Here is a 13,690-nt window from a genome sequence, read left to right as displayed (position 1 = left end):
AGAGTGGCCACATGAGATTTTTGCTAAATGCCCTTTAGGTTAGGTAACAACCTTATACACAGATTTAATACCGCCCAACCTTTCAGGTGACCAAAATGGGGCTAGAGGTGGGAATGGGTGGGGCTGAGGGTAAGCTACCACCCACCTTTACCCAATGAGCCACCTTATGGGGATCAACTGCAGAGTCACAATTCTATTCTATTCCTCACAATCCCCCCATATGTATTTGCCCCTTTCCCCACACCCGCTATATGTTTTTGTATTTCAACTCAAGGTTGCCATTACTAGCAAATTACTGGTTGTCTTTTGTTTAACCCCTTCAAGACCAGGATGTACCTGGTACTTCCTGGTCAAAGGTCACCGGCAGACCGGGACGTACCAGGTACGTCATCGATGATGCGAGATCCCAGCGTTCATAGCGTGTCCCCAGTGATCTGTAGCAGCCACTCCACTTTGAAAAAATAAAGTTTCTAAGAATATATAAAACCATTTTAATGGCATTTGTAAAGTAAAGTACCGGTAATTTACATTGTTGCAAAAAAGTGTAAAATGGGTCCTGCTGTTTTCTTAGAAGCCAAAAGTATGAATACACCTGTCTATCGTCCATTACACGTAGTCCCGGTTATCTTGGTGGTTGCCGGGTAGCCCACACAGTCGAGCCATTACAATCTGCTAATCACACTGTGATCATGCATCTTTCGCCACGCAGAAGAGGAGCCAAATGCTTGAAAGGTAATGATAAATGTGTGTCTTTTTGCCCATATGTATGTACATTCGCACATGTGCTGAGGGGCTCCGAGAAGCTTAATCTGGCACTGACTGGCCCTTCTAATTAAAGAATAATAATAATTAAAAAAAAATAAAAAATATATATATATATATATATTGTAATAAATACTACTTCCAGAAATAGGTGATATCATTCACAGTCTGGCGATTAATAAAGTCATAATGTGTGTTTTGAAAAAGGAAAAGAATAAACCACATACTTTTTACTTTACTGAGTGGGTGGTAGATGACTGGAACAACCTCCCAGCAGAAGTGGTAGAGGCTAGTACAGTGAAGGAGTTTAAACATGCGTGGAATAGGCATAAAGCTATCCTGAATCTAACACAAGAATGAGGACAGATTAAGGTCTGAGTCTGAGCAGGAAAAATTGGCAGACTAGATGGGCAGAGTGGTTCTTATCTGCTCTCAAGTGTTATGTTTCTAGCCAAAAGATGAAGAAGAGCGAAAAGACATAATCCTACATTCTTGAACCATTAGCTCAGCCGGGGGGTTTTCTTTATCATCCCTCCTGGCCAAGCCTTGGCTGGACAAAAACTCAGATGAATAGACCGCGCAGCACACTGGAAGGGGACTTACTGTAACAAGAGTGCTGTGTACTTAGAAGGAACTTTCTGCCCCTCCGTCAACTTTATGAGTAATAGTTTACTCGGAATCTGAGAAAATATCATGGGTGTGTGGGTGCGTCACAGCATCATCATGGGTTGTGTGTACTGGAGTTGATAAAAGAGCGAGAAAATTGGTACAAGATATATAAATATAAAATGTACGTAGAGCAGAGGGAATATAGTTGGTTTGGGCGAACTCACTTGCAGAAGAAAATACCATTCATCCATATTCATTCCTCCACACGCACTACATAAAACACTCACAGAGCCCGGCAGAAGTACTAATATGCCTAAAATAAACTTGTTTGATTGTAAATATTGGATACCTTACCCTGCATATAAAGGGTCCAGTTAATGCATTGAATAAGACCATTGATGTATTGAATAAGGACGCGATTGTTAACATTTAAGCCTCTCGCTTACATTTTAGATATGATTTTTTGTTAGTAGACCTACAAGTTTATTTACCCGTTTTGCGCTGTTATTGATTTCTGTGCATTATTTGAACCATACCGGTGCCCTCACAGCTGCTCTCAGCCCATTACATGGTGTCATGCCCCACGGTCATACCAGGAACAATGCGTTTTCATATGTGGCTTATTTATGACAAATTATTTTTGGAAATATACTTTAAGAATGAGGGTTTGTCCCTATTCTGAACAAAAAATATTGGGGCCGTAACCGGACAAGTCTCGTGTGCACAAAAATGGCACCAAGAAATTTAGGTCTGGCTTTCAATTATTTCCAGGGCTGGTTTTAATTCCCAATCTGGCCCTGGCTGCCACCTGCATACTTTATGCATACTCTGTGCCACTTTATAAATGTAACGTGAGGCCGCGGGTAAATCATTTAAAAGCCACTTGCCTTAAACTGACAGGGCCTCCAAGTCGAGCCCAGTATGGCCAGGAGCACTACTTAGCATAACTACCCCTTCAAATAAATACACAGGTACCAGTTAAAATGGGGGCTGGGAGCTATGAGCACTCTGGGCATGCCAAGCCAAATGACACTTCACAGTTTCCAGTCATGGGCAACACATATTCATTAAAGGGGGTCTTATGAAAACCCATAAAGGAAGCACTATAAGGATCCAGTCTCGGAATAAATGCTAACTAAAGCAGTTCACACCGTGGAATTTCTGGAGTATGCAGAAAAATGCGGGAAAATGCTTCTTTAATGGCTCAAAAAGCATTGAATCAGAGAATCCCGGGGGCATTATACATATATATTTTAATAAAGCTGTAAAGCGGGCACTATATGTATGTATATAATATATAATATATATAAATATATGAAATTAATCGTATGGCCCTGCTCGGTATTGCACCACCACCAGCCCCGCCTCCTCCCTCTCTCTCCCCCTCTCTCCCCCTCTCCACTCAGTTCACCTGCGCGCTCTGGCTCTCGGGGGCGCGCATCATATCCCTGCGCGCACGTCTCCTACTTTCCCGTGGTGGGATGGCCGCCGGTCGGGAGCGAGCAGCTTGGGCCGGCACATGCCCGGGCTCCGGGGAGCAACGGGAAGATGGCGGTGAGAGCCAAGTAAGCGGACGGGCCGGTGGCCGTCGGGATGCCTCGGATTTCATGACAGCGGCGGGTGAGTGTCATCGCGAGCGCCGCATTGGCGGATACAGGCAGCATCAGCATCCCCATCCTCCCCGCCTGCATCCCGCACCCCCGCGAGCCTCAGTCTGTTGCTTTCAAGAGCATCCCTTTTGTTCCCTTCTGCAGAGCCTTTAGATCTGCCGTTAAGCCCGTGTGGTTTGAGAGCAGCTTTCACAGGCTTTCGGTTGCCTTAGAATGCCCTCCCGGGAGCTCCCCGGTTACGCTGCGCCCTCCCGTGAGATGGGCGCTTTAAGTGTACATCCGATGCTTTGATTCCGCTTGCGCTGTGCATATGACCGAGTCCTAATCCAAGCTTTGTCTGCTCGAAGTGTGACTTTATCGGCTGGTACCCATCCCCAGCCTCTGCCCCATCCCCTGCCTCTGCCCCATCCCCTGCCTCTGCATAGTTCACATGCCCCTTATGGCCTCAGGTTCCATCCTGGAGCATCTCACCCAACTAACCTCTAAAGAAAGGATTCCAGTGCCAGGTATTCAGTGTCACCTTATAACATCTAAAACCCCAAAAGATCTGCTTCTAGAAACAATTTCAATCATACAATATAAAACAGAGCTGATAACAATAATACAGTATTTTATTCATTATTATTATAATTATATTATATTATTATTAACAACAAAATAATTATAATAAAATAATAATAATGACTACCGCCAGTAGTATATATGTTTGTGTATATATATATATATATATATATATATATATAATATACACACACACGTTATTATGTTCCATGATGGGAGTTACTTCTCTCCTGCCTGTTCACCTGGGAATGTTTCTTGGTGGTCAGCGGGGCGCACTAATGTCTGAATCACTTTTTTAAAATTTGATTTTATTAGAAAGATACCTTCTGAACTCTGAATTTAGGTATCTTTTAAGAGAACCCCCGCTGTACATCCCTGCTCCTAGTGCTGATGTAAAGCTGTGGCATCCATATGGCTTCCCTACTGTCACCATGTCCTTGACTCCTACACACTGGCACGCGTCGTGGGCACCTTCTGTGCGCTGCCAATGGGGTTGGATACATCCCAGTTCTTGCTCAGGCTTTTGCTTTTGACAGAACCCGGTTGACTTGTTTCCTTGGTGATGTCGCCGAACCACTATTACCCACAATTACTTTCAACAGCCCGTTTAACATTATTATGCTACAACTTTGCCAAGCCTGGTTATATAGTAGAAATATACTAGTGATATATATATATATATATATATCTAATATACGTTTATTGTGTATAGGAAGTTGACAGTATTAATTCCATAAGACGGAGTAGAACCAATACATCGGCTGCTTTGAGTTGTAATCATACCAAGGTTTGAGTCCCAAGGTGTTTGCCTCAAGGTTAAAGGGCACATTATCAGGGTCACAGAGCCTGGAACTGACTCCATCCTTTCCTGATTGATGCATTTTCTATCAGCAATGTACGTAATGGTTGATATCCCTGCTTGAATGCAGGTGACTCAATTAATTAATGACAAGTTAAGGTTTCCACGAGGACTGGCATTAGAGCCGCTTGGTTATCACATCTATCTCTACGTAAAGTCTCCACAGTGCGCTTTTAAAGGGTTAATATTCCGTGAGTCTCAGGGTGAGCTCATTAACAATGTTCCCAGGTACGTTGCTGATGGTACGGAAGTAACTAAGAACTTTCAATTGATGTCAGGTTTATGGGTTTATTATTCATATATTTCTCAGTTGTGAGTTTTTGGGGTAAATACAGTGACTTTTATCATTGATCTAAAAAACTTGGCCAAAAAAAAGAGAAAATATATGCGTTTTTGCGATTCCAATCGGTTTACTTCTGTACTTCAAACATCGTAATATTTGGATCTGCTCGAGAAATGTTTACTAAATGATACATTTTGTTTGATAATATGTAGACTTTTACTGTAATAAATGAGGATTTATGGCTTCTGTTGGATTTTATTTTTTATTCTGTATTTATTCAGAGCCATCTGTGGTTGGTTCTTCATAATGTAGTGATATTGTTGAGAAATAGCCCCGGAAACCCCCCAAATTAGTGAATACATTATACTCATAGGTTGATTGCTGTTTGGTGGAGTGGAGGCATGGTATGGCCGGCCACATTCCTCTTTCTACTTCTGTTTTCATGTCACTGATTGGTTGATTAAAAGCCAAATAAAGTAAATTTTTTAAAGAAGAACCCCCACGCAAATCGGTGTATAAATTGTTTAATTTTTGACATTAGAAAATGATATTTCTGTCTCGGGTAACTCCTCCCCTGGCTGCTTCTACTGAAACCAGGAAACATTTGTGTGTAACATGTATGAGGTCACTGAAGCAGCAGCCAATCACATGCATGCTAGCAAAACATCAGCGTTTAGATAGCATACATGTGATTGGCTCCTCCTACTTCTTTACTTGTGCTTTCTCTGTGTTCATGTTTGAAAATATTTTTTTAAAACGCATCATTTACTTGTGACAAATTGTCACTAAATTAACTGAGGAGACACAAATATCCCAAAATACATGAAGTTAAGAGTCTTTATTTTGGAAATACCTTATATATTGCATTTCATGCAATGATGGGGCAAATATTACAACGTACACATAATCATATTTTTGCACAGGCTAAAAGCAACGGTAGATGCAGCCCTGCTGCTGGAGTTGCCCTTCTCTTCCACGGCCCGCCTATTTTTTAGGAATAAAATGTAAAAAATGTGTTTTGTAGGTATATAAAGTATACACAGCTAGTAAAAATGGCTATAAGATTTTGGCTATATGATTTTCATTTATTTGTTTTTTTTTTAACCCATACTTAACCCTCTCTACTAAATCCCCCACTAACCAACCACCCACTACAACTAACTATAGAAAATTAACCCCTTAGGGTCAAGTAAAAAAAAATGTGTGTATTTTTAATAAATTGGAGACTTGGAACCCATGAGAACGTTGGTTTCTTACTGTTCTCTTTACAAGCATTGCCTTTGTCATCTGATGTTAACCATGCATGTGATTGGGTGTATAAGAGATCAAATGTACATGGGGTTCAGGGGACTGGTTGTAGAGTGACCGCTCGGATCACAGTGGTCAGTGATTGGCTATTTTTTTTAAAAGCTTTTTTAATAACTTTTTATCTGTTTTTACATTGCAGAGTTCTAGAACCTCTTCCTCTGTAAGCACACGTTTTACGTGACTCGCTATTTCTTTTTTCATAACTCCGCTTCGCCTCTGTAAAAATCTGAATAGAAGAATTTATTAAGGCAGCCAGCTTGACCTATACTGACTTCTGTGTACCTACCCTGCAACATGTCTGCTGTGCACATGTATGTGCTGGTACATATATCAAATACATTTACTAAGAGAAGATATTCATTCTGCAAATTTTTGTTAGGATAACAAGATATGTTATTTATTTATTTTTTTGTTTGTGGGGGCGATTTTGACTGGTAGGGGTAACCTCCCCTCCAAGCATTCACTCCCCGCGATCAGAGATTACAAATAGAACCTCATCTTTATCTGTGTGTTAGTATGCGTAACCCTGCGACATATTTATCACATCATTTCCGTGATTAATCCGCCTTTTTACATTACTTCTCCTCTTTGGTGGGAACTGATTGGGTTCCAGAGCCAAACGCGAAGAATAAAGGTGCGTGGGAAAGTAATTGGAAATGCAATATGTGCCTCCCATGCCCCCAATTTGACATCCAATTATTTATTGTTTACCCCCGTATGTCCCAAAATATAAAAAAAATGGAGAACATAATGTGCAAACTATAAGTAGTTCCATTGAAAGTTGTTCAAGTCTATTGAGGCGATAAGTCCAGTTCTCCATGTTTTTATTTGATTAATTAGCTGGAATAACTCTTTTTGACCCGAAATTCTTTAAATAGGGCTTATTAATTTCCATATTGGCTATACAATTCCCAGCCTTCTTCGGTGCCAAATATGAGGCAGTTTAGCCCTGTCTGTAAAGCTCAGTCTTTTTTATCTAACCTGGTCAGATTGTCAATATGGTGAAATCCCATAAAAACAATATTTATTTTACCTTTGAAGAGACGCCTCGAAACGCCCGGTGTAGACCCCAGATGGATATTCTTAACACTGATTATTTTTTCCTTTTGAGTTCGTGTATCTCGATGCCAGATTACCATGGAGATTCCCAGTTTTGAGCAGAATGCTTGCTTTTGTCTCCTGATTCATTAGCACATTGTGCAAAATTATTCTTCTTCTCTTCAGTTGAGGGATCAATTGATGTTGCTGCCTAAAACTTCACACGTGTGGACGGGGCGGTAGAATCTGGTATATTGGCTTTATTTTTAATTTCACATAAATATTACAAATCTGTATTTTCCGAATAATCCGTAAAGTAAAATGCTGAATGATTTTGAACGTGTCCTACCTGATTTTTGGTAATGTTCGACCATTGTTGATGTAGCATTTTGGGTCACATTTATTAAGAATTGCACGTTTTAGCTTGAAAGATATTTTATTTTGGAAAAATAAGGTTATTATTATTTTTTTTTTAATAAAACATATTTTCAGTTTATTTAAACAGTCAAAATGTTCCATCAGTGTATTTATGTAGCAGTTTTTTTTAGTGGCGTTGTGGTAGTGGTAATATCATTTGAATGCATATGGAGAGCTCTGCATGTGGTAAGGTAGATTATTATACATAATATAGTATTAATGGTACGGATTTAATGGCAAAACTTACAGAAAGGACTTGGGAGTAATTATTTGATGACCATAAAATCAAGGGTAATAAAAACAAGTGGAAAAAACACGCAGAATTGTGTAATTGCATACACAGAGGCTTTAGTGGAATCGTGGACAGTTCTCGAGAAACCATATTGAGAGAGATATTCTGGAAAGAGTCGAAAAGAAGAACTACAAATTTTGAGCAAAGGCTAAAGGTTCCTTACGTATTCGGCTTGGAGGAAAGATGAGAGAGGAGATAGAATAGAAATGTTAAAATACAATTAATTAAAGAAAACACAGAAAAGGGATAATAGGTAATAGGAAAAAAAATGCAAGCAGAAGGTGGTGTAGTCTAGAACTGAAAGGTTGACGTTTTTCGATACAATTAAGTGTGTAATCGCTTGTCACCTAAACGGGGCTTTATCTGCAGTCTACATGTATGTATGGATTGGATACATTTACTTGGATGAGGGGGGTTTAGTTTACTTTTTGCTGCTTTTACTATGTGGTTTGGCAAGTAAGGGGAAAAATGCATTTTTGGCTATCTGTATCAATATATATTATAAGCCTGGAGGGTAGAATGTGTCCTGACCCCAGGCATGCAAAGGGTTAAACATGCAAGGCATGGGCACAGGGCATCAACATAGGCCAGATTCAACACTGATGTACGTATTATTTTCAGTGGATTAATACGCTGCCGTTTGCTCAGTAAGAAATATTCTCCGGAGCTATCATGCTTTATACTTTGCAGGTCTTTTGCCAGCTTTATTTTCCGAGAACCTATTGTAATCCAGTGTAAATGAACTGTGAAATTGTCAGCGCGGATTTGTAAATATCGTTAAATAAAATGTACGAGCACTACTGCTTTAAATACATGTAATTGCATTGAGACATTATGACATCAGAGCGTAAGCTTTATGCTCTCGTTTGTCACATACCTTTGGGAAGTAGAGAAAAAACTAATCGAGGCACAGTTCCAATTGATGAGGAATATTTAACAAGACTTCGGGAACTAATAATGTTACAATCCCGGGAATCAGGAAGCTGGCATGCGTTAAAAATATTACTGCTTACAGCCCTTTCAGTATATTAAATAAACGTCTCTTACTGTGTTATATATTTCTTTTTCTAGGAAAAATAAGCTGGGTAGACCGGTCATTTCTAGATTCTAAATGCATTTGTTGATTCCAGAAATCAAAATACCAATATCCTATTTATTATTTTCTCAGCTTACTATTTTTAGAGGATTGGGGACAATGTGTGTTAAAATTGGAAACTTAAAAATAATGGCTTTTCTAGTCTTCTATAAACATTCTTGGAAGCAAAATTGTATGTATCAAAAAAATATGGAAAACCTGCAAAAAAAAACAGTTTTGTAGAAAACTATATTCCGATTTCTTCATGTGTAGCAGGCCAGTAATAGCATTATTGCCATTAGTCGGGTGGAAATTATTTTATTAGAGGTGCAGAATCGTAGTAACTATGTTTTTGTTAATGAGGGTATGTACCTGGTTGTCTGTAGAAAGCACTTGTCCTCTCCTGTATCATACCTCACATTTTTTTCTCTTTTTCTAGAAGCTCAGAATGTTTGCTGGTTACGAGAGTATCACGGTGTTCTAGAGGCCTAAAAGTCACAATTATATCTATAGCAACATTATATAGAATAATCGAAAAATTATAGAAAAGTATAGGAAAAAGAAAATCCCCACGGAAGGTGTAGGTTTGCAGCACAAACAATGATGAAGGGCTCTTGGCATTGCAGTTTGGGCTCACAGCAGTATATATGGGGTAATTTTGTATTTTGTGCACATAAGCATGGGTAAAATAGTGCAGAACCCAATATTTAGGAGAGTATTCCAATATAGTTTTCAAACAAATGGGAAAAAAAGTCGCTTTGATATTTGTTTGTACCCAACCTTCTGATGATCTCATTTCTTGCCTTCTAAATGTAGGATACTTACTAAAATGGAACTGCTGAAGAAAAATAAACAAGATTGTGCCCCCCAACATAGATGCAGCAGTTATTCATAATGTCTTTCTTTTCTTGCATAATGTTGCTGACAAATATAAAGTACCTTATAAGTGAACTGCTTATCTTCATCAATGTGGGATAAGTAATGTCCTCAGTATACTCAGTGCTTGCTTGGTAGCTCCCACAGCTTAAAGGACAAACTTTAATCAAACCTGTATTGTCTCTGTGTGTTACGTATATATATATTAGGGCTGCAACTAACGATTATTTTAATAATCGATTAGTTGGCCGATTATTTTTTCGATTAATCGGATAAAAAAAACCAATATGCAAATTTTTCGTTTATTTAAAATAATTTAATGAACTGGATGTTAAAAAAACAACTTAAAATTTACATTAACATTCTTATTTTGTTATGATGTAATAAAAAACAATATTTTCAAAGTACAAGAACCCAAACACAATATTTATGAAACAAAATAACCCCAAACATTCTGAAAAGAGGTGGACTATTACTGTTCAAGAAACTTTGCCCCAGCCCTGGCACTTTGCACCCAGCACTTTGCACCCAGCACTTTGCACCCAGCACTTTGCACCCAGCACTCAGCACTTTGCACTCCGCACTTTGCACCCAGCACTTTGCACCCAGCACTCAGCACTTTGCCCCAGCCCTGGCACTTTGCACCCTGCACCCAGTCTCCAACTCTGCCCTGCACCCAGCCCTGCCCCCACATTCTGCCCTGCCCCCACACTCACACCCTGCACCCACTCTGCCCTGCACCCACACTCACACCCTGCCCTGCATCCCCACCCCCACTCTGCCCTGCACCCAGTCTCCCACTCTGCCCTGCACCCACACTCACACCCTGCATCCCCACCCCCACTCTGCCCTGCACCCAGTCTCCTGCCCTGCCCCCACACTCACACCCTGCCCTGCATCCCCACCCCCACTCTGCCCTGCACTCAGTCTCCTACCCTGGCCTGCCCCCCCACCCCCACTCTGCCCTGCATCCCCTGAAACCCCACCCCCACCCCCGCAAATCGCTCTGTGCGAATGGAGCCACTCGCACAGAGCGATTCGCACAGACATGAAGAATACTTACCTCCGGAACGTGTCACATCCGTCACGTAACTAAAAGAAGGCGGAGACTGCAGAGCGTGTAGCAGAAGCGGGGAACGCTCGCGGAGGTAAGTAAAAGGAGCCGAGTGCTCCAACAACGAATCGATCACTCGATTAATCGATAACGGAAATCGTCGACAACGATTTCCGTTATCGATTATTATCGATTTTATCGATTCGTTGTTACAGCCCTAATATATACATATATATATATATATATATATATATATATATATATATATATATATAGAGGATTGATATTCCTGACCCTTACATCAACAGGGCCTGTTATGACATTCTAAATACCTGTTATGACATTCATATGTAGTTGGTTCCCCCTTTGAACAATGGTTTCCACTCTTCTGGGAAGGCTTTCCGCAAGATTTTGGAGAGTTTCTGTGGGATTTTTTGCCGATTCATCCAGCAGAGCATTTTGTGAGGTCAGGCACTGATGTTGGACAAGAAGGCCCGGCTCGCAAGCTCCATAAAGACATGGTTAGATGAGTTTGGTGTGGAAGAACTTGACCGGCCAACACAAAGCCCTGCCCTCAACCCAATCAAACACCATTGGGATGAATTATAGCGAAAATTGTGGGCCAGGCCTTCTCGTCCAACATCAGCATGTAGATCATAATGGAATCTCAGACTTAGTTGTCATGAAAAATGCCTCAATTGTAACCGTTCGAGATGTGCCACAAAGATCTCCTCTAACGTAATACTAAAATGCTAATTTGTGTAACATCATGTTGTTTTGGAGCAGTTCAAAGGAACCTCTAACTTCAAAACGTCTGTGAATCCTCTTTCTTAAAACTTCAACTCAACACCCTGGCCACCAGCGCTCTGTTTAAAATGAAAAGTTTTCATTACATGGCTATACCAATGCGAAAGTGTAGGAATTGTAAGGCAGCCATAGTCACCTGTGATCCATGCACATACCCTTAGAAAGTGCAGAAGTCCATTGTGTTAATGTGATATATATTGGATTAGGTGGAGTCCCCACTCAAAGATTTCTTTGCCCCTTGCTCTGTGTTCACAATAAGCCAGGGGCGTCCAACCTGCGGCCCTCCAGCTGCTGCAGGACTACATCTCACATAATGTGAATCCCATTCAGCTAAGGGGCTGGCTGAGGAGGATGGGAGATGTAGTCCTGCAGCAGCTGGAGGGCCGCATGTTGGACGTCCCTGCACTAAGCCGTTGCAGATACAGGGACCAGAGGCATTTATATGGAACTAATTTCCATTCCCTTTATTACCGACAGCCTCCAAACTCGTTTCCAACTACTGCTCCCCCTCTGTCCCTATAAAATGATTTGATTACTGGAGGGAGAACGAAAACATATTTTTTTTTGTTCACGTAAATTCATTTTCCTTTAATCCTCCTCTGTAGTGTTGGAGGAGAGCTTGAAAAATTCTCCACACACAGGAGCCAGAGACAAAATCCAGGAGCTGCCAGGTTATTAACGCTGCTGGTTTATGGACACTTTTAACTAGGTCAGTACAGACCCGCTTCATATATTCAGCAGGTGAAACCAGAGCCAAAATGCAGGTCATATTTATATCAGTCTGAAACAGAGTTTTAAAATTAGACCCACCATATCCAGAATTCATGTTAAGCTAAGAGAAGTGGGTATATAACTAGTTCACAATGATATCAGCTACCCACATGCCATGGATGGGCCAAGGTCACCAAGAAATATAAGCATTGATTAGCTTCTACTAAAGCGGAGAGGTCCATTTAAATGTCCATAGTGTTCCTCTTGGAAATGCATGGGGGGGCATTTGGATTTACCCTCGTTCCACAACCCTCAGCTGTTTTCTGTGTAGCAGAACACATCTCCTCTTGCAATGGCTTGGTGAACGCTGTGGCCCGTTAAAGCAAGACACAGAAATGCACATTTGTTACATTTTGTATCTGCTTAGTCAACATTTTTGCCATCAAGATTTTTCAAATATTTGTAAAATGTGCTGGAACAGATGGGTAATTCTGACATCCTGTTCAATTAAACATAGTTTAAACGTACGGCTTGCATTACTGGTGTTAAAATGTATCTTCGTTTAAAATCTTTTTGTCATGACTTAGGAGCTGGAGACACCTTTGCTTTAAGCAGCTATACACTGATCAACCACAACATTATCATCACCACCTGCCTAATATTGTGTAGGTCCCCCTTTTGCGGCCAAGACAGCCCTGACCCTTCAAGGCATGGACTCCACTAGACCTCTGAAGGTGTGCTGTGGTATCTGGAACCAAGACATTAGTAGCAGATCCTTGAAGTCCTGTATTTTTGCAAGGTGGGGTCTCCATGGATCGGACTTTTTTGGATTGAGGATTGGATTGAGATCTGGAGAATTTGGAGGCCAAGTCAACACCTTGAACTTGTTGTGTTCCTCCAACCATTCCTGAACAATTTTTGCTTTGTGGCAGGGCGTATTATCCTGCTGAAAGAGGCCGATGCCATCAGGGAATTCCCAGTGCCATGTGTTCTCCAGGTAAGCGACGCACACACACGTACCTGGCCATCCACTTGATGTAAAAAAAAAAATGGGCTCATCAGACCAGGCCACTTTCTTCCATTGCTCCGTGGTCCGGTTCTTGTGCTCACATGCCCATTGTGAGTGCTTTTGGTGGGGGACAGGGGTCAGCATGGGCACCCTAACTGGTCTGCAGCTACGCAGCCCAATACGCAACAAACCGCGATGCACTGACACCTTTCTATCGGAACCAGCATTAAGTATTTCAGCAATTTAAGCTACAATAATAGCTCATCTGTTGGATTTGACCACACGGGCAAGGCTTGCCTTCGACACCCATGATCCTGTCGCCAGTTGACCACTTTTGATAGGTACCGACCGCTGCAGACTGGGAACCCCACAAGAGCTGCTGTTTTGGAAATGCTCTGACCCAGTTGTCTAACCATCAC

The sequence above is a fragment of the Sceloporus occidentalis genome, unplaced genomic scaffold (genome assembly GCF_023333645.1).
Source record: "Sceloporus occidentalis isolate IW3139 unplaced genomic scaffold, rSceOcc1.0.p SCAF_15, whole genome shotgun sequence".
NCBI lineage: Eukaryota > Metazoa > Chordata > Lepidosauria > Squamata > Phrynosomatidae > Sceloporus > Sceloporus occidentalis.
Note: the sequence above shows the minus strand (reverse complement) of the source record.